We start from the raw sequence: 21,321 nt of genomic DNA on the forward strand, positions 1-21,321 counted from the left end.
GTCATCATTTTCAGAGATATGTAATATGTAACATTTTTTCTAGCTTTTTAATCTATTGATAAGGTCAAGAATCTTAAAGAGAGAAAATAAAGTACATTTACTAGCTTAATGTTCATGTGCAGTAGATTTTAATTGGACTCATATTATATGGAACAAGGGTGTTCTCTTGTGCTGACCTTTTCTCATCAGGGTTTTCATGACCACTGAGCTATTGCAGGCATCAGTAATGTTGACTTTGCCTGTGTGACCATAAAAAATGATTCAAGTTGAACTTTAGCAGCTGTAGGAAATAACAACCTGGAAAGCAACACAAAAGATAAAAATGTTCCAAACGGCTCCCTATAAATACTCATGCTACCAGATGGTTGTCAGTGATTGTTTTCCCATGCTTCTTAGTTTTTCACATGCTCTTTGATTATAATAGAAGGTTTGAATTACCAGGGAAAGAAGGGAGGGTTAGTAACTCAGGTAGCCTCATGATTGTTGCAAAATATAAAAGAAGTGGTGAGTGAAAGAAAATGAGTATGTGTAATAAATTTTAAGGTCTTTTAAATTACTCCTAAAAGTCCCAAGGTGTTTTATTTCACTCATTTTAATTATTCATTCTAAGTATTTACTAGTTAAATATTTAATCAAATTAAATAACTAACATAATAAATAGCACATAGGCTGTATACAATGCTCTAGAGGAAAAATAAAGACGAGCAATGCATAGACTCTGTCCTCAAGCTGAGGCATTATACAAGAATAACTACAATGCAAAGTAAAATCTTAAAAGAGCAACTTTTGCTTCTTTCTATAAGAGAATAACTCATATCAAAATAACCCTGCCGCCATAAACAACTATTAGAATGAAGCACAGGAAGTGCAGAAATGTGATCCTTTACAGAATAAAATCACATGAAGTGAGCTCCATGATTGCTCCAGCCTTTAGCCTCAAAGTATTTTCTAAAAACAATGCAGAGATGTGGTGTCCAAGCAGAGAGGAGCATGAGTAGGCACAAATCAGAGTTTAGGGGTGCTGGGGAGGCTAGAATTTTCAGGAAAGGGAGATAGCGGGGAATCGCGCTGAGAAGACACCATGGAAGTATACAAAGTCATCTCCTTTAGTTCTTGGACAAATAATAAGTAGCACACAGAGATCTCACCGGAAAAACCAGGGATCTGAGACCTCAGAGACTAAATTTAGAAGTTAAATAATTCTAGCTCTATAAGAGCTACTTTATATGTACCCTAATAAATTTTTAAAATGTTTGAAAAATGAAGCAGAATTGTCAGTTAGCCAGAATAAAACCAATAGTCTTGTAAAAAAAATCTTGGTTTTTAATAAAGTAGCATTTACAAAATACAACATATTTTATTTTAATTACTAGACATACAAATAAAAGACAAAATGTGACCTATAATCATGGAATTATTTTTCCAAAAAAATAATTAAAACAAACCCAGAGATGACAGAAATGTTGTAATTAGCAAACAAAGACAAAGAAAATGATTGGCACAATGAGGAAAGATATGGGGGAAGATGAGCAAAGAAATAGAATGTGTAAAAAATAATTAATAAAAATTCTAGAGCTTAAAAATATAAAATATTTGGAATGAAATCTTCACAGGATGTTCTTTCTAGTAAATTAGGTACTCTAGAAGAAAACTACCGGAAAATCTGAAACTGTGGCAGCAGGAAATACCCAAAGTGAGGCACGTAGAATAAAAACACTGAAAAATTAAATTAACCCAGTCTCAATGATATGTAGGGCAATAGCAAGTGCTTTCATGTATATATAATTGGAGTCTCAGGAGGAAAGAAAAGATAAATTGGTACAGAAAACATATTTTGGAGAAATAATAGTCCCAAATTATATTGACCCATAGATCTAAAAAGCTCAGTAAATTTTAAGCAAATTAAACACACACAAAGGAGCCACTTATAGAACTATTATAATCATATTGATGAAAAAGAATGATAAAAATAAAATTTTTTAAAAAGCAAGAAAAAATAAATACATTACAAGTAGAGGGAAAAAACAGTAAAAGGATTGTATTTTTCATCAGAAATAATTCAAACTAGAAGACACTGGAATGACGTCTTTAAAATTATAAGAGACAAAAATAACATGTCAAACTAGAATTCTATACCCAATGAACATTTTTCCCAAAATGAACTTGAAATAAAGACATTTTAAAATAAACAAAAGCTGGAGGAAGTCATCACCACAGACCTGCAATGACCAAAATGTCAAATAAGGTTCTTCAGAATAAAGGAGAATAATGCGATGGAAATTTGGATTACACATAGAAATGAAAGCAATGGAAGTGGGAATTATGTGCATAAACATAAAAGACACTTTCTCTTTTAAAAATTTATTTTAAAACTTTGAATATTTAAGACAAAATAATAACAATGTATTTACTGATAATGATATAAAAGATGAGGAGAGTAGTAAAAGTATGTTGTTATAACTTTATCACCTTATATGTGAAATGGTATGTAATATTAACTTGAAGGATAACTTAATTGCATATTGCAAACTTTAGACCAACTCCTAAAACTGAAATAAAGGTATATAGTTAGACAATAACCAAGATAAAATAAAAGTCTGACACAAAAATAACGCAAAGAACACTTGTTTATCCAAAGGAAGCAATGAAAAGAAGGAAAAGGAGAGAAAGATAGATAGGACAAATAGGGAAAAAATCACAACAGAGTAGAAGTAAACTTGACTTCATTAATAATTATTTTAAATGTAAGTGAATTAAATAATTAAAAATGGAGTTTGTCAGACTGGAAAAACAAAACGAAATCTCACTATATACTTTTAACAAGAGTTGTAATTTAAAAATAAGGACATAACTATGTTAAAAGCAAAATGGTGGGTAAAAATATACCATGCAAATATTTTTTAAGTACATATGGAACATTTAACAAATGAAACATATAATGGAACATAAAATAAGTCTCATTAATTTAAGGTTATTGAGATGATACAGAGTTCATTTTGTGACTGCAATAGAATTAAAGTAGAAATCAAAAACAAAAAGATATTTTTAGAATGCCTCAAATATGTGAAAATTCAAATCACATTTTAAACAACCCAGAGGCCAAAGAAGAGATCATAAGGGAAATTAGAAATTTATTTAAATTGAATGAAAATAAAAATACAACATATCAAAATGTGGTGGTTTTGGCTACAGAGATAATTATAACAAAATGTGTAGTTTTAAATTATTATAGACAAGAAGCATCTTAAATAATGATCTGAGCTTCCATTTTAAGGTAAAAAAAGACAAATGAACACTATAGCAATTAGAAGAAATAAAATAAACACTAAAGAGTTTCATCTGAAAATTGATGAAATAGAAAATGAGCAAGCGATAGAGAAAAATTGGTTCTTTCATAATATCAATAAAATAACCTTCTAGATTGGTGAAGGAAAAATATTAATCACCAATTTTTGTAATGAAAAGGGGGATATTACTATAGAATCTACTGGAATTAAGAGAATAAGAGAATATTAAAAGCAAATAAACACAATATGCCAATAAATATGATGACTTAGTTGAAATGGACTAATCTTTTAAAGATATAAATTATAAAAAAATGACATAAGAAGGAAACAAAGAATTCAAATAACTCAATATACTCAATATACATTAAATAAAATTAATTGTTAATTGGAAAACACTAACAAAGAAAACTCTGAGCCCAGATGTCTTCTTTGTTGAATTCTGTCAAACATTTAAGAAAAAAAACCTGACACAAGTATTTTCAGAAAAGAGAGTAAAGATAAACACTTTCCAAATAATGAGTACTGTGTAATTCTAATTCCAAAAATTAACAATGATATTACATGAAATTACAAATCAGTATTTCTCCATTCATAAAAAAAATCTTTTTAAACTGCTAACAAATCAAATCTAGTGTTATTATGTAAAAAGAAAATGCATCATAAATGAGTATGGTTTATTCCAGGAATGAAGTTAGTTTAACATTCAAATGTCAATTAAAGAAATTCAGTACATGTAGTAGATTGTATTTTCCAAAGAAAGCTACTGCAGAATACATTTTATCCCACGTGTTCTTCTTATAGTTGAGTACTGACACTCTTCCACTGAACTGTGAGATCTATATTCTCTCCAAGTAGACCTTTGTCACTGCCTTAATAAATAGAATGTGATGGAAGTGTTACTGGATGACTTTTGATTTTCTATCATAAATGACAATATAGTTTCTGCTCAGCTCTCTTTTTCTTTTAGGAAATGCATTTTGGAAGCCTTTAGAGGATATATAAAAATTCTAGCTACCCCAAGCTGGAGAAATCACATGAAGAGAATAGATAGAGATAAAGAAAGAGATAGAGCGAATTCCAGCTGTTACAATCTCTAAGGTTTAGGTCTCCCTAACTCAGGCAACAAATATATGAGTACAGTAGCTTTTTGAATGACTTCAACCCCAGTAACTGTCTAACTGAACTACATGAGACCATAAATAAGAACCACTGAGTTGAACTGCTTGAATTATGAAAGATAAATAAATAAGATAAATAAAAATTAAATAATTATAATTGATTTTTTTAATGCAGCATTAGATTACTATTAAAGATTTTGGTACTTGTAATTAGGGTGCTACTATGACAAAAATCTAAAAGTTTGGTAGTGATTTCAGGGCCAGGCAACAGATTAGCACTGGAAGAATTTTAGAGATTATTAATGGAAACCTGAGGGCCACTGAGGAAATTTTCGGTGATGGTGATTTCAGGCAGAGTATTGAAGGTGCCACCTGGCTTTTTCTTATTGCTTATATTAAAATGTGAAAGGGAAGAGATACTATAGAGAAAGAAATGTTAAGTATAAAGGAATTAAGACTTTATTTCCAGTCTCTTCAAGAATCTCAAATTAAGAAAAAGTAAAAGAAAAGCAACAATCCAGTTCAGCATGGTGTTATGAGAATTTTGTCTAAAAATGAAGGCAAGAGATGATTGTAAAAATTTTTGTTAAGACTTCAAAAAAGTAGAGGTAGCACCTCAAAGGAAAAAAGAAGTCCCTGTAAGGTTCTTATGAGTGTGTCCTAAATATCTTCTCCATTACACATTTGGGTTTCTAATAATCTTAATGATGTCACACAGTTGCCTCATAGAAAGTCCTATGTCATGAAGGGCTTGTATTGAGATTGGTGCTTAGTGTTTGTATACAAAGCAACTAAATACAAAAAGATTCATAGGAATCCTGCTGGTTTTAAAGAGAACAGTATTGGCAGAACCATCACCAGCTTTGGGAAAAAATGACAGTATAAAATGAAAATGGATCTTGAAACCTTTAATTACTACAAGTAGGAAATAGATTGTGAAAACTCTTCAGTTTCAAACACCAACCAAATAATACAGAAAGAGGGACCAAGAACCAAGAGTGTAGATCCAAGAGTAATAGCAAATATTCCAGGTCAGTAGAACTGAGTTCTGATCAAGAAATTGGAAATGTGTGTCTTATGTATTTCAAAATTTCTGCGAATGAGAGATTCTTATGTGTCTCTGTGAATGGGACATCTATAGCAGATATTCAATGTCTATTTTACCATTGTATATTGGACATGTGGGGGGAGGGCGCGGCAGTAACATGTCCCCTTTAGATCACAGAACTTCTTAATTAGAGACACTGTATTCAAGAAAATTTACCTGTAAGGCCTTATCTGCATCTGTCCATGATTTTAGATACTGAAATTCCTGACTTTGGGCTTGATAAATTAGTCATAATCAATATTAAAACTTGTAATTATCAAAATCCATGATAACATGTATAGCCAAGCCACATACTGGAGAAAATATTTGTAATAAATATATTTGACAAAGAATTTTTACCCAGAATATATAAAGAACCCCTACAATTGAATAATGAAGATGTAAATTAGACAAGTCTTAAACAGACATCTCATTAAAGAAGCTAAATGAATTGGTAATGAGTGCATGAAAAAGTATTCAATATCTTTAATCATGAGGGATATTAAAATTATGACTATAATAGGTTACCTTTATATTCTTACCAGATGAATAAAATTAAAAGGACCAACTACTGATGAAGAGGTAAGTAAACTGGAATTCTCATGCATTTCTAGTTGAAATGTAAGACATTTCAAAAAATTTGGAAAATAATTTGACAGTTTCTTATAAAGTTAAACATACATCTGACTCAGCAAGTGCTATATCTAGATATTTACCTATGAGAAATGAAAATATATATCCATAAAACAAAAAAGTAGCAGCTTTTATCATAATAAGCACAAATCTGGCAATAATCCAAATGTTTATCAATGGATGACAATGTGATATACTCATTCAATAAATATAGTTATGCTTTAAAAAGAATACACTATTGATACCTGAAAAAAACATGATTGAGTCTCAAATATATTTCAAGTGAAAAAGTCCTCTAAAGAAAATACTATATAATACTGAATTATTCCATTTATATGGAGTTTTAGAAATGGCAAAATAATCTGTAAAGTCATCAGAATTGACTGTACATCACAAAAGAACTTTCTGGGGCAATGGAAATATATTATATTTGTATACATATATGGGTTACATAGTTGTATTCATTTGTCCAAACAGATCAAAGTCTATTCTTAAAAATTGTGCATTTTACTGTATGTAAAGCATTTCTCAACTAAAAACATATACTAAAAGGAAAAAATTGGTCAAGAATTAAGCAAAATGCAAATAAAGCCTTAGGATAGTTATAAGGAGAAAGAGAAAGATAGTGGATGTCCCAAAGTGGTGGCTTTTCTGCTAGCCCATGCAGATTATAAGAAATTTTGGACTTCAGAGAATGTAGGGAAGGATATTCCATTAAGATGGATGTCCAAGAGTCAGCAAACATTGCAGTAGAGTGAGTGGGATAGTTAGTGAGCAGAAATTAAATCCTTTTAGCTAAAGAATAAAATAAAGATTTAGCCAAATAGTTGAGCAACTTGAATGCCAGGGAGGAAGATTGTATTTTATTCTGTAGGCAATTGAGGGACACAAATGTTTTTGTACATATGAGTGGAATGATAGAATTAATGTTTTGAAAGGATAATATTGATGACAAGGTACATGAATCAGAGAAATTATGAGGTTATTGAAATATTTTATCTGGATAAAAGTAATATAGTTACAATGGGAGTAGAAAAAAAGGGGCATCAAAGAAAAAATAAACAAACAAAAAATCTCTGGGTATAAATCAGAAAAATTCAGTACATCTTGGACCTAAATAGCAAAGAAAGAAGAGTAAGACTAAATAATGATGACTAGGTTTTCAAGTTATAATTGCTCAGGATAGTTCTATCAACAGAAATAGAATTTATTGTGTCTATTTCTAAATTTGACTTAGTAGCAAACAGTTTTTTAAAGATAAAAATTGCTTCATTGTCACCATGCTTAAAACACATTAAAACAGTGTCTGGAGCTTTAACTAAGACCAGGTGTGTTTTATCAGTGGCTCTCATAGTCTCCTTATGAGAAAGGAACTCAAAATGGTCACACCCCTCTTTCACCCCAGCCAAATATGCCTCCTATATTATTTTGATTTCTTTTTATTAATATTTTGATCCTTTAAAAATAAAAATACACCCTAGAAACTGTCACATAGTAATCCATTACTATTTTAATTTGAATGAGCATATCAACAAAAAAAATAAGTTGGTCATTAGTAATGCCACAGAGAAATGAGATAGCGATTAGGGAAGTTTCAAAGAAGCAGAAGAGAAAGAAAAAGAAGCAGAAGAGAAAAAAACACTTTATGGATCCTTGAAGTGGGGAATCCAGGATGAAGTGGAATCACATAGACATGAGCTCTGAACCAAACTGCCATGAAAGGAAGAGAGAACTAAACAAAGGGAGGCAAGAATGTAGGAGAATCATTCTACCTATCTTTGTAAGTCCAAATAATGATACAAGGCAAAGAGCAAAAACTCCATTAGCTATAGAAGAGGTAAGAGCATTCAGTAGTGGTCAAATAGAGGAAAGAGGATGAGAAATTAACTTTGTACTCAGAATTATTACCTCCACTAAGGCTAACTGAAATAGAGGACACAGTATATGTTGTACTCATTGGTATCCTCAGGTTTATTCCTCTCCTGGTAATTATCATCAAAATCAACTTTTATATTCAGGTAGAGATAAATGCCTGACATCTAAAAATGTTTCCATACTACATAATATTTATTAGCGTAGCTCAATGTCTTTTAACTTTTTGAAGGAAGGTAAAATATATTTTTCAACATGTTTTTATAAGTACAGATATATAAATAGACAAAACTGATCATCACTGCTATGCTATGCTATGCTATGCTATGCTATGCTATGCTATGCTATGCTATGCTATGCTATGCTATGCTAAAGCATATCATGCCATGGCATGCTACTCTATCCCACCCCCACCCCACTTTATCTAATCCTATCCTGTCCTGTCTTATCCTAGCCTACCCTATCCTATCCTATCCTAGCCTAGCCTAGCCTAGCCTAGCCTAACCTAGCCTAGCCTAGATTTTTTCTACTTTTTTCATTAAAAAAGATCTGGTCTCAACCCATGTATTGATGTCATTGCCTACTAAAAGATTGAAACCAACAATTTGAAAAGCATAGGCATCTTGTTTCAGAGTTTAGGCTGTGTTTATGTGTGTATGTGTGTGCATATGTGAGTGTTTCTATGTGTGTCCATATTTAAATACAAAAATTCCCCTAGATATATTGTATATTTTGCCATCCTCAGTCCTGTCAGAATTAATACTTCCATTTTATAACTGATAGTTTACTCTCTTAAAATAAAATCAATACTTTATTATTCACATAATATAAATTTGTAATATGAATTATAAATAAATTATATAATTCTAAATCATTATTATCATATCCTAATGTAAAATAAAACATAAATTACAAAATAATTTGTAACAAAAATATTTATTTTATGCCCAGTCATAACTACACTAGAAGATATTATAAAGTGGTCTCCCTCACAACTGTACCTAGATTCATCATATAATTGACCTAAAATTACGTAGCTAAATTTAAATGGCTACAAGTGTATTGTATTGGAAACTCTCATACTACAGCTGTGATGCCATCAATGATCAAATTTTCCAAAATGTTAAACAACTCTTGGTAGAATTCTGAACCAAACGAGCCTGTAGTCAGGCTTATCTCTATTTATATAATTTTTTGTATTGTTAAAAAATTCAATGACTAGTAAAATTATGCAAAAGTTGTTTATATTTATATGTAAAAGAGATTTATTTAGTTTTCAGGCTTAGAAAATTAGAGAATTGGTTACATGAATATCAAGCAAGACATTGTGAAGTTGTGTGGTCTGTCTCACTTATTATAAGATATTTAATATACGGTGGCATCTATCTTAAAAATGTATCCTCTCCACATCTGTGAGAAAATCAAAATGAATCTACAATTTCCTAACTGTAACACCCTTTTGAAAACATAGCTACCTGAGTAAGAACTGGTCAGATCCCTTCCAGTCCCAAATTGCTGGTCTTAACCAAGCATGATAGCCTACAGAAATCCATGTAATGGAATCTGTCTGCAATACCATGGTGAGGGACTGACAAGGAGTAGAAGAACATTGCAGAGTACAACTACCATCTAATTTACTTTTGAATTCTATTTTTTTCAAAGTATGTATACAAACACGTAACAATAAAAACATCATTAAATGTTGGTAGAGAACCAACATTTGAAATTTAAATACTTAATGAGATTAGTGGGATAAGAGACTAAAAATTAAATGATCATATATGAGGAAGGATTATAAACATTTGCTTAAGTGCCATTTTCAACCACATTTCTGGAAGGTTTTAAGTTTTCTTTATATGTAGTCAGCCAGAAGTATGTGTTGTTTTGTTTTTTTTTCCTAAGCTAAGTCTTATTTTATTTGGCCTCCAAGCCCCTGACGTGCACACTTGAAGATTGGGAAAGAGATTTCGATGGGCCAGAAATTTTATGAATATAAAATCGACTCTGGGCCATTTCTAAAGATAATATATTATTTTTGTTTTTCAGTACCTAAATTAATTTATTTTTAAAAAATCAATTTTAAAACATAAAAACTGACTTGTTGAATTATTTACTAAATGTGATATAAAAATATAATTAGCGGGTGGTTTCAAATACCATTCAATTGAGCTAATTTTGCCAATTAAGGCTAAAAGCATTAGCATAAGTAAATATGCTCATTTACTTCTTTTTTATTCTTTATAACAAAAACCCCATGGTACCTTCTCTGTTCTAGAAGAAAATGCTTATTTTATAACTCCATGTTTCTGGTTTACCTTTTTAACTAATTAGGAAGATACTTTCTTTCTTAACTTATTCATTCCCTCTTATATAATGCAGTTCTGAGTTTAAATGCTAATTGGCCATTTGGCTGAGGAATTCCTAGTTAAAAGGTTTGCCATTTAATCCCAACGTGTCTTTTGATTTCTTGAGAATGATTAAATGAAAATTCAGCCTTGGTTCAGTATCATAGAAGCTGATGTGCACTCTCCTGTTGAATTCCCATGGTTTGAGCATCCTGCTGGGAGATTCAGGCTGAGATTTTATTGAATCGGCCCTTGGTAGTCAGACTCAAAATAACCTCTAGCACACTGATAAAAATAATGACCCTTTTGCAGTTGTAAAACTTGAAACTATTCTTTGAATGTTAACTAATACCAAAAAGCTGCTTCTGCAAATGAAATGGGAGAATTGGTGGGTGCCAAAAAATCACTGTTCACGAAGACCTACAAATGGCATTCCACTTTCCCTTTCAGTAACCACAAAATTGTGAACTTATACATTCGGCTCAAAGAACAATACACAGAGATGATGATGACACTGGGCAGCATTTTAGGATGAGCAGGCATCTCTGACTACTTAGATATCAAGAACAGCTTCAGTCCCCAGCGCTAATGGCTTCTTCAATAATAACATTATTTAGTTGATGGAAAATAAAAGATACGAGCTCAAAGTAAGTGTTAAGAAATGCTGATAATTTGCAGCATTTGGCATCTATTTCTCAAAGCCCTCGACATTATAAACACTTTCAGGTAAAACGATTCATTCTTTCATCTTGCCAATATTCTCTCACAAGCTAGGAAGCCCTCTACTTAGAGCCAGTTTAATAGGCAATGGGAAATAACCCTATTAGCTAAGTTTATTTATGCTGACACCAAAAAAACCATGACATATCCACCTTCTAAGCTGTAATTTATTCCTGGTAAGGAGTAAATCAGCAGGATTCCACTGCCCAAGTAAGGACTTGCCATTAAACAAGAACTGAAACATAATGAGCCTCATAAATGATCCTAGCATTGTGGAGCTGTTATTTATGCATGAGCTCATCCAGCAAACTCTTCTGCTAGCTGGTAATGATACTCTGGTATCCCCAAGATACTATAAGATATACAAGAATAATGGTGACCAAATTCTCTCTAGAGTTAAAATTCAAGAAAAGTGTTTTTTTGTTGTTGTTTGTTTGTTTGTTTGTTTGTTTATGGGTTCCTCTGCTGGGTTAATATAGTTACTGCTTCCACAGTTTTTCTGAACATCTGGTTAATTTCTCAATTTCAAATTCTTTGTTACTGTTGTTGTTGATAATGTTTTTAGTAAAAGTGCAATTGACTAGACTGTATCATGAGATAAAGTTAGACAAACTTCTGAGAGTTTTTCTCCAACTAAAACAGAAAGTGGATTACCCCATAAGAGATGATATAGAACATTTATAGAATAAGATTATAGTTTTCCTATTCCATATTACATATGGTCCAGTAAATGCATACATCGAAAATGGAAATGGGAATAGTTATAAATTTATGTAGAGGGTATGATTAAATTAAAAAAAAATCAGGAGGGGTCTATTCAGAACTAACATAGTGGAACATTGGATTGAAATAATCAATCAATCAATCAATAAACCTACTGGATCAAGAGAAAGAAGGCCTGAATTTTAATCCCAGATTCTTGATTTTCTAACCATGCGAGCTAATTAACTCACATAACCTCATTCCTGTGTTTTATCAGTAAGAGAAAGGACAAAAGAAAATGAATATTGAAGGAATTGGGGTGGAGGTATGTAGAGAATACTCTGGAACATGAAAGCACTTCCAAATTAGGAAAAAAATTAAAAGAGGCATATAAGTGAGGTGTCCTGATGACCTGGCAGTAACATGACTATCCGGAACACCTTGGGAAAAGTTGGGATGTAAACAAACAAACAGAAAGATAGGGAGTGCCTAATGTGAGCTTCTAATTCATGTTTTTCCCAAGGCTGCAACATTTCACTGAGGCTCTCATCCAAAACACATGCTTAGTGTGTAGACACTTGCCTCTGCTCTAGCCCAAACATAAAGGAGTTGTGGGGATGCTATTTTCTTACTCCATTCTAAGCCTTGCTTCTGAGGTTTCCACAACTCAGCTTTGTCCATAAATTCTGAAACAAGCTCAGCATACATTATCAATTCAGAATGAGACACTGAAGGAAAAGTCAGAGTGATAGAAAAAGAAGGGAGAAAGTATAAGAAAAAATACTGTTATTACCCAGCTGAAAGAGTTCTTTTCACCAGATGCTACCAGAGCCAAACACTAAACACTAAGAGAATTGCAATGGAGAAAGATTGGCTATCTTATCATGAATAGCACCACCCTGGAGCCCTCGACATTATAAAGCTAATGCTCAAAAGCCTGAACTCCTGGGATTTTATAGAGCAAAATCACAAGTCGTAATGAGTAAGGAGTTTAGAATTATGGGTCTTGCAGATTGGTCAAGAGTGAGATGAGGGCAGTAAATCATAATTTTACGTTTTGAGGTCAGTCAGCTTCAGTGTCCCTCAGTCTGTTTTCATGGGACCATAGTGAGAGCTCATTTGGCTTTAAGGTTCAAACAAAATTTAGGCCAAGATGTTATCTTTAGCTTAACAGAAACTCATACCTTGTGACCCTTAATTAAAGCATGGCCATTGTTTCTGGCTGCCTCAGGGGATTAATAACTAGTAAGAGAAAGAGTAAAGTCTTTTAGAGTATACTGTGAAGAAAACTAAAGAGTGCTGGGGCAACATATTAAATCAAAATCATACATTACATCAAGACCCTTGGTTTCACCAGGGCATATTCTATTACACCAGAGAGTGATACCTGTTAAAAAGATGCAGGTCCTGTAGATCTAATTCTGGGAACAGGGTCGGGTGCTTAATTCAGATATGCAAGATAAAGCATATTTGAGATCTCTTTAAATAAGAAAGCAGATTAGATCTCTTTAGAAAAAAGTTCCCTTAAATTAACTGAGGGTCTCAGTCTGTTTTTACCTCTTTTTTTTCTTTTTCTCCCATGCTGAAAATTTTACTGTTTACAAGCAGGATTCCAGTATCTTAAGTCTATATTGAGATACACTCATGTGAAAAATCATCCTTAACAAGGGTGAGATCTTAAAGACTAGAAGAAACGAAATCCAAAACAATGGGAATTCTCCCTATATATAAGCCTTCTTTGGCTGTCTACTTGAGCATACCTTGTTTCCAAAATATCCCTGCCTCCCCAGCTAGGGTACTTGTGCCTGTCAGTAAATCTCCCTGTTGATTTGCATGTCTAAATAGGAACATGTCAATCATTATGACCTCATTAAAAGTTTTTTCTTCTTTTACCTAAAGTCTGCATGAATTACATTTCTCAAAGGAATGCAGTAAATTATAACAGATTACATAAGCACTTTCTTAAAATATATTTTCCTCCCAGGGAAGAAGTTAAAAATACAGCTATTACCAGAACCCTCTCCTTCTCACTACTTCCCTCTTCTTTTCCCTTTGCTCTAGAAAATAACTAATTTTGCAGAGTACATTCATATCTATAAAAATTCGAAGAGTACTTTGAAAACTATAGTCAAAATTTTATGAAAATTTTGTAGACTAGAGACTACTACTGCACTAGGAAGAATCACCAAGTTTTCATCTATTGAATTAAAAAACAAACATCTGTTTAACCTGTCTTCTGGGATGGATGAAGTCTTTGAAGCAATAAAACATGTACACATATAAATGTGTGTGTGTGTGTGTGTGAAAGAGAGACAGACAGACAGAGAGACAGAGAGACAGAGAGACAGAATAAAAGTTTTGTCCAACAGAAACCTGACAAAAATCTAACATAAATAGAAAAAATTATAATTTTAAATGGGAGTGATTCCTTTCATAAAAGCAGAAAATGTCAATTTCAAAAAAAAAGAAGATAGCCAAGAGCCTAAAAGAAATTTGAGGATGGTTGAATCTCTGTTGTAGGAGAGTTTCTGACTGCCCAGAAACATGCACTCTGTGCACACACATCCTATATGCTAGCTGCAGAAAGAGGGAAGTCAATCTAGATGTCATCAGATGCGACAGCAAGGGAAAGCTGATAAAAAAAATAAATATTCAAAGATGGTAGATGAACAGATTTCTTAGCCCTGCTAGTTAATGGTAGGAGGAACTTAACATAACGGGGAGGATTTTTTTTTTGTTGGTTGGGGCTGGTTACAAATAGCTATCAGGTATAAAAGCAGAAGAGAATAATTCCTTACTGCTAACCAAAGGTCACATTGGGCAGAAAAAAGGCTGAAATTCTGAAAAAGGACCAAGTGTTCTTTTTTGGACAGCCAAATATAGACTTAGAAACCTCATGTGGTAACACATGTTGTGTAAAACTTACAGATTTAAGCCAAACTGATGTTACTACAGTTCAGAAAGCAATCCGTGTTATCTTCTAAGATGCTTTGACTATGTCTTCGGTTTGACTTTCCTTTACCGAAGAATATTGCTGAACCTTCTGCATGGGGTCTCCAAGCCTCTCTGTAAGAGAGGAACCTGGAAATAAACTCAGATGTGACGATTTTGTAAAACAAGATTAAATTAATCAGGAAAATAGTTTTTGTATAATATTATGTACTACTGTAAATAGATTTTTAAATTAAAACATACATAGAATAAAGTCCAAAACTCATGTGTCCAACTTAATAAATAAGCACAAAGTTTACTTACCACGAAACTACTGTTCCCATCAAAAAATAAAACTTTATCTACATACCAAGAACTTCTCTTGTATTCTTTTCCATTAACTACTGTTTTCTTCCTCCCCAAAGATAACTGTTATTCTGACTTACAGGACTATACTTTGTTTTTGAATTTTATATACATGGAAGGGTATGATTTAAAGTATTTGTAACTGGCTTCTTTCACATATCATTATGCTTGTGAGATTCACTTAGGTTATTATGCATGTCATTAATTCATTCATTTATCTTGCTGATGCTAATCATTATATGAATTTATCAGAATTGATTTTCTTGTTCTAATAGAGATGAACATTTCATTTACAGTCTCTGTCTTTTACAATTATTGCTCCTGTGAATATTTTGTAATATATCTTGGTGAATATACATATGCATTTCTCTTGGTTATGTCCTGAGGGAAAAATTCTCTGGGCCATAGATTATATGTATATATAAACTTAATATCAAATAGTTTTTCAAAGTGATTATTACAATTTACTCTCCAACCAAGAGCACATCCTTGTCAACACGTACTATTGTCAGTATTTTTAAACTAAGCTATTGAGTGTGTAGGCTTTTATATTGTGGTTTTAAATTTCATTTTCTGTTGACTAATGAATTTGAACATTGTTTCATATGCTTCTCGGCCATTCGAATATCCTCTTTTTCATATTAGTTATTCCAATTTTTATGTGTTTTTTCTTATTGTCTATTTGTTTTTTAGTTACTGAGTTAGTTATATTAAAATCCTTAACTATGACTGGAGATTTGCCTTTTTATTTCTGAAACTGTGGTGTTTACATTTTTGAGATTATATTTTTAGAAACAATCAAATGTAGAATTATATATCTTCCTCAGAGTTGATCTTTTTAGCTTCATAAAAAATACTTAACAATATTAATGTTTATTTCTTAAAATCTACTTTATATATTAGTATAACTATGCCACCTTTCTTTAAGTGGTTTTTGCATGCCATATATTTTTCTTTAACTGTTTTCTGATTTGGACTTAAATCAGCTTTTTTACTATTAGTCTTCTACTTGACCACCTTTTCTATGTTCTTTATGTCTTTCTTTTTTTAGATAAAGTAAATATTTTATTATTTTAAATTTCCCCTGTACTAGCATGTTAGTTATTCATTCTTCTACTATCATTACTCTGGCTCCTTTAGGCATTGCAATTTACATTATTAAGTTATTAGACTTACTATAGATCAATACTTTAACCACATCCCAAACAATAAAAAACAGGCTTATAGTTCTTTCTGTATATGCTCTCACAGATTCTTGTGTTATTACTTTTCAGTTACTTTTATTATCTCCAAATTTTAAACAATATGTAACTATTATTTTTATACAAATGGTACTTATTAATATTTTCCTGTATATTCAATCAGCTTATTTCTTCATGCATTCCTTACCTCACCTAGAAACATACTTCTGGATAACATTTTTAGTATTGGAGAGGGGTGTGAGGTGTTAACACTTACTTTCTTTTAGTCCTTCCACACATGTTTTTCTGGCTTCTATTATTTTTGTTAAGAAGTCAGCTATCAAACATATTTTTCAGCCCTTTGTATCTGCAGGTTCCATATTCTTGGATTCAAGCAACCACTGTCGAAAATATTTTTAAAAATATTATATTGTTGTTGATGTGTACAATGTTGTTAGGCCTATGATGGTTGTGTCTGTACTAAACATGTGTTGACTTTTTTCTTTATCATTAGTGCCTAAATAAGAGTATAACAACTATTTACATAACATTTCATTGTATTAGGTATAATAAGTAACCTAGAGCTGATTTAAATTATATAGGAGGTTGCATGGGCTATATGAAAATACTATACCATTTTATCCAAGGGACTTGAGCATCTGTAGATTTTGTTAGTCACAGCGGGTTTTGGAACCAAACACCTGCAGATATTGAAGGATACCATATCGTTCTTTCAAAGTTAAAGTATTTTTGTTCTTTTCAAGAAATTACTTCTTCGTTGTTGCTTAACAGTTTTACAATGTTTGCTTAGCTATGTTTTTTTTTTCCTATATATATCTTGCTTAAGATTCTTGTACTTCCTGAATCTGTAACAATATCTTTCATCAATTTTTAAAACTTATCTCTTCATGTATTACTATGACTCCTCCTTCTCCTTCTTTTTTTATATATGTTAGCTCTTTTACAGTATCTTTCACATCCCTATGTTCTTTTTTACATTTTCCATCCATTTGCCTCTTACAGCTAGAGAATCAAAATGTCTTCTGACCTATACTTCAAGTTATAAATTCTCTTTTTAGTTGTCTCTAACCTGATATTGAAACCATGTATTGGATTATTTTGCTACTGTACTTGTTCTAAAATTTCCATTGGATTCATTTTTATAATTTCTAGTTATCTGATGAAGTTCTTATTCTTGTCATTAAATATTTTGACCTATTAATTACAGATAATATAAAAAAACTAAATTATCTGTTGGTCTGTTTCTACTACCTTTTTAAAAAGAATTTGATCAATTTTCATTTTTTTCTTATTGAATAAAACATTACATATTAAATATTATTTAAAGAAAATGTCAATATTCTATTTTAAAATTTTTATGTTGCAAAAATACACTGTATGTCTTCTTGAATTTTTAGAAAAATGTCCTACTTATATAAAGGCCCTGTGTGGATGTGTCTGTTCGTGTATGTGTACGCATGTGAAAATCAAGGAAAAAAACTCAGTTTTACATTTTAGTTGATGTAGTTTTGAATAAGGACACATGATCTGGTCTGGTGTGGCATGTTAGGGTTCTCCAGAGAAATAGAACCAACAGTATGTATGTTGAGAGAGAGAGAGAGACTTATTTTGAGAAACTGGCTTATGCAGTTGTGGGGACTAATGTCTACAGTCTGTAGGTCACATTAAAAGGCTAGAGACCTAAAAGAAAGTTAATGTTGCATCTTGAGTGTGAAGGCAGTTTGGAGGCAGAATTCCCTCTTCCTATATTTTTTAAGGCTTTCATCTGATTGAATGAGGCCTAGCCATATTGTAAAAAGTGATTCACTTCACTCACAGTCTGCTGATTTATATGTTAATTTCATCTAAAAACATACCTTTAAGGCAACATTTCGACCGGTGTTCAACCAAATGTCTGGGAATCATGTACTATACAAGTTGACATGTAATATTAACTGTTATATATGATCTGATGAGATGGCTCAGAAATCAGATCAGAACCATAATTAACTAAGAAAACATGCCCTACTTCCTCTCAAGAAATATTGGTGAGAGCAATGCAATTCTCACAAATACTATATTGGGATGCTTACTAATGTTTATAGGGGTAGAGAAACAGATACTGTTATACTTATAATCATTGATAGTTTATATACATTTTAATATTGTTAACTAATATAGAAATATTAAAATGCACACATTTACACACTGCTATGAATGTGTGGTATTGTTCCAAATCCCTTTTGATGTTAATGGACTCATCACAGCTTCTAGAGATATTTGGTGCTGATGGCCCACAGCTGTGTTTCTCATTGGAAAGTTTTCTCAGAATTAGAGACTGTTTCACTCAAGTTTATGACCTCTCCTAAGTGACAGACCATGGTCAATGAATGACTAGCCTAACTAACTTCCTTAGAATCATTTGGGACAATTCTGAGGAATAATTCCAGCTCCAGCCTCAAGGTTTTCCATAGAAATGCCTAAAGCTTCATTTGAAGCACTATATAGGTCAACTCTTTTCTTTGTCCAATCCTGATTTCCTCATCTTCTTATAGTTATATCTTTTAGAATACTTCCCAATAAATTTAGTGAACTTAGATCTCTATCTCTGGGAAGCAGAGATTTTCACTCAAAAATGTTACTGGTGAGTGTTCTGAGCAATGACATATTTAAGGGAGTAAGAATGGAGGAAAAAGTTGAACTTTTTGTAATGATATTGCAACAAAGGCTTTAGCCAATCTCACAGGAAGGTCAAAATGAGGTCAAAGAGACTCTCATAGTTGACCTGAATTGAAGCAAGGATCTGGGTCTCTGTACCTTCATATAGAACAGTCATTGAATGCAGGCTGCCCCTGATAAAAGCTCATAACTTTGGGCAAGGCATAACTTGTTTTTCTTTTTCAAAAATATAACATCCTGGGATGGTACTCTTTTTTGAACCTCCAGCAGGGACCATTTTTGGTAACTGGGGATTTGAGTGCCTTAGTACTGAAGGAAAGATCTAGGTAGCACACCATAGTGTTCACTATACCATTGAACTCTCTCTCATATTCTCTTTCCTGATTCCAAGACTGTTTCTCAGAAGCAAGATTTAAAATGTGACTTTGGATCTGGCTGCCTGGCAATGAGGACCTTATCACTTGTGGTAGGTGTTCCATGGATAATTATGGCTATGCAGTAGCAGTCTAATTCTTTAGACTTTCAGTAATGTAACTCAGAGGGAATACAAATTAAAGAAGATATTCTAGCTATGCCATATATTCAGTGTTTGAAAAATGATAACTATAAAGATTTGGGAATTGATAGCTGTTGCTATGCACTAATGATTTGTTCGAAGAAATAATATCAGGCTTAAGGGGATTAATTACTAACTAAGGCAAAATATGAAAGCCAAAAGATCTCGTTGATATGATTTCCCTATAGATAGTAGGCAAATTGAAAGAGAAACATGGTCAGGATTTAATTTTTAAAGTAATAAAGCTTCAGAGAAAATCTCTGTTCTGCCAGATTTCATATGCCAAAGTGAAGATCCAAATGGAAAATTAGCAAGGTCCTGCGACTTCAGATTGAAATACCTGGGTAGATAGAGCTCATAACCTTTAATGTCTATAGTCCCTTAAATCTACTGGGTCTGCAAAAGTGTTCCAAACACTCTTGTTAAAAGTTAGTCTGTCCCTACTCTTACCTGTATATCATACAGATGCCTCAAATAAGGCAGGCACCCTACAAGACAAATCCAAGCACAGACTTACTGGCAATATTCTGAGCCTGGTAAGAGAGGATAGGGATTATCCAAAGGAGCTGCATAATCTAGTTAATAAAAAAAATGAAACAGGTGGGCATACATGGAACTAGATTCTGAGAATGCTGGATTATGTGATGCAGAACACAAAGTTGGATAAAGGAAAGTTCATGGATACTGGAGCACTCTCTCATGATATAGGATGTATCACAGAAGAACCCAAGAGATATTGCTAATACACTGCTAGACAGACTGGAAAGTTGGAAAAAAAAAAATCTTTACTAAAAGTAATACTTCACTAAGTGAAATGCCAGAACCACCAGAGCAGATAATGAATAAAAAAAAAAATTAAAATTTAAAGAGAATTGGATATGCCAGAGTGTAATAAATCTGGAAATTCTACCAGCTAACTGTTTTTTATGAGAGAGATCAGAGAATACTTCACTTATCAAAATGATAACAAAAGTGACAGTGAGAGGGGACGCAAGTATAACTGAGATGCTCAGTAGTGGTTTTCTTGGAGTCTAGGGCTGATGGAAGGCAATACTATCACAGAGTTGGGCTTCCTGGGACAAAAGAGAGTAAAATAACAGCAGCCATCTATAGGTTGATCACCTATCAAAAGCAAGTTTGGCACAATTATTATAATACATAGCAAGGTTGGAATGGCAGTCAGAGAAGAGAGGCCTAATTCTAGAAGAAAAGTAAGGAGATAATTAAGATAACTCATAGCACTTAGGGACAAAATAAACAAACATTTTAAAAAGGTATTACTGATCTGGTTGAGCAAGTAAGAAGCTTAGAAGTTGCTACTCCATCTTAACAAGTGAAAAACTGAACAAATTGAAAAAGTAACAACTGTGTAATATAGCTACAAAAGACATAACAAACACATGACAGGAGTACCAGAAGAAGGAAAAAAACAGAAAATAACAAAAAAATAGATGAAGTAATAATGACTGACAATTTCCCCAAATTGATGTCAGACATCACATATTGAGAAAAATTAGAGAACATCAAGCAGAATAAATGTTAAAGAAACAAAAACTATATCTAACCACATCATATTTGAACTGCATGAAATCAAGGATAAAGAAAATGTCTTTTAAAAAGCCAGGTAAAGAAAAACAACTTTCATAGATAAGCAAAGATAAGAATTGCGTCCAGCTTCTGCTCATAAATCAAGAAAGAAAAAGTGGAGTAAAATATTTAGTTTTGAAAGAAAATTCTGTTCCCTATAAAATTACAAGTAAAGGAGAAATAAAGGTTTACTTAGACAAACAAAAGCTGAAAGAATTTGATGCTAACAGATGCCTTGCAAGAAATGCTAAAATAAG

This window comes from Pteropus alecto, unplaced genomic scaffold (genome assembly GCF_000325575.1).
Source record: "Pteropus alecto unplaced genomic scaffold, ASM32557v1 scaffold29, whole genome shotgun sequence".
Taxonomy (NCBI): Eukaryota; Metazoa; Chordata; class Mammalia; order Chiroptera; family Pteropodidae; genus Pteropus; species Pteropus alecto.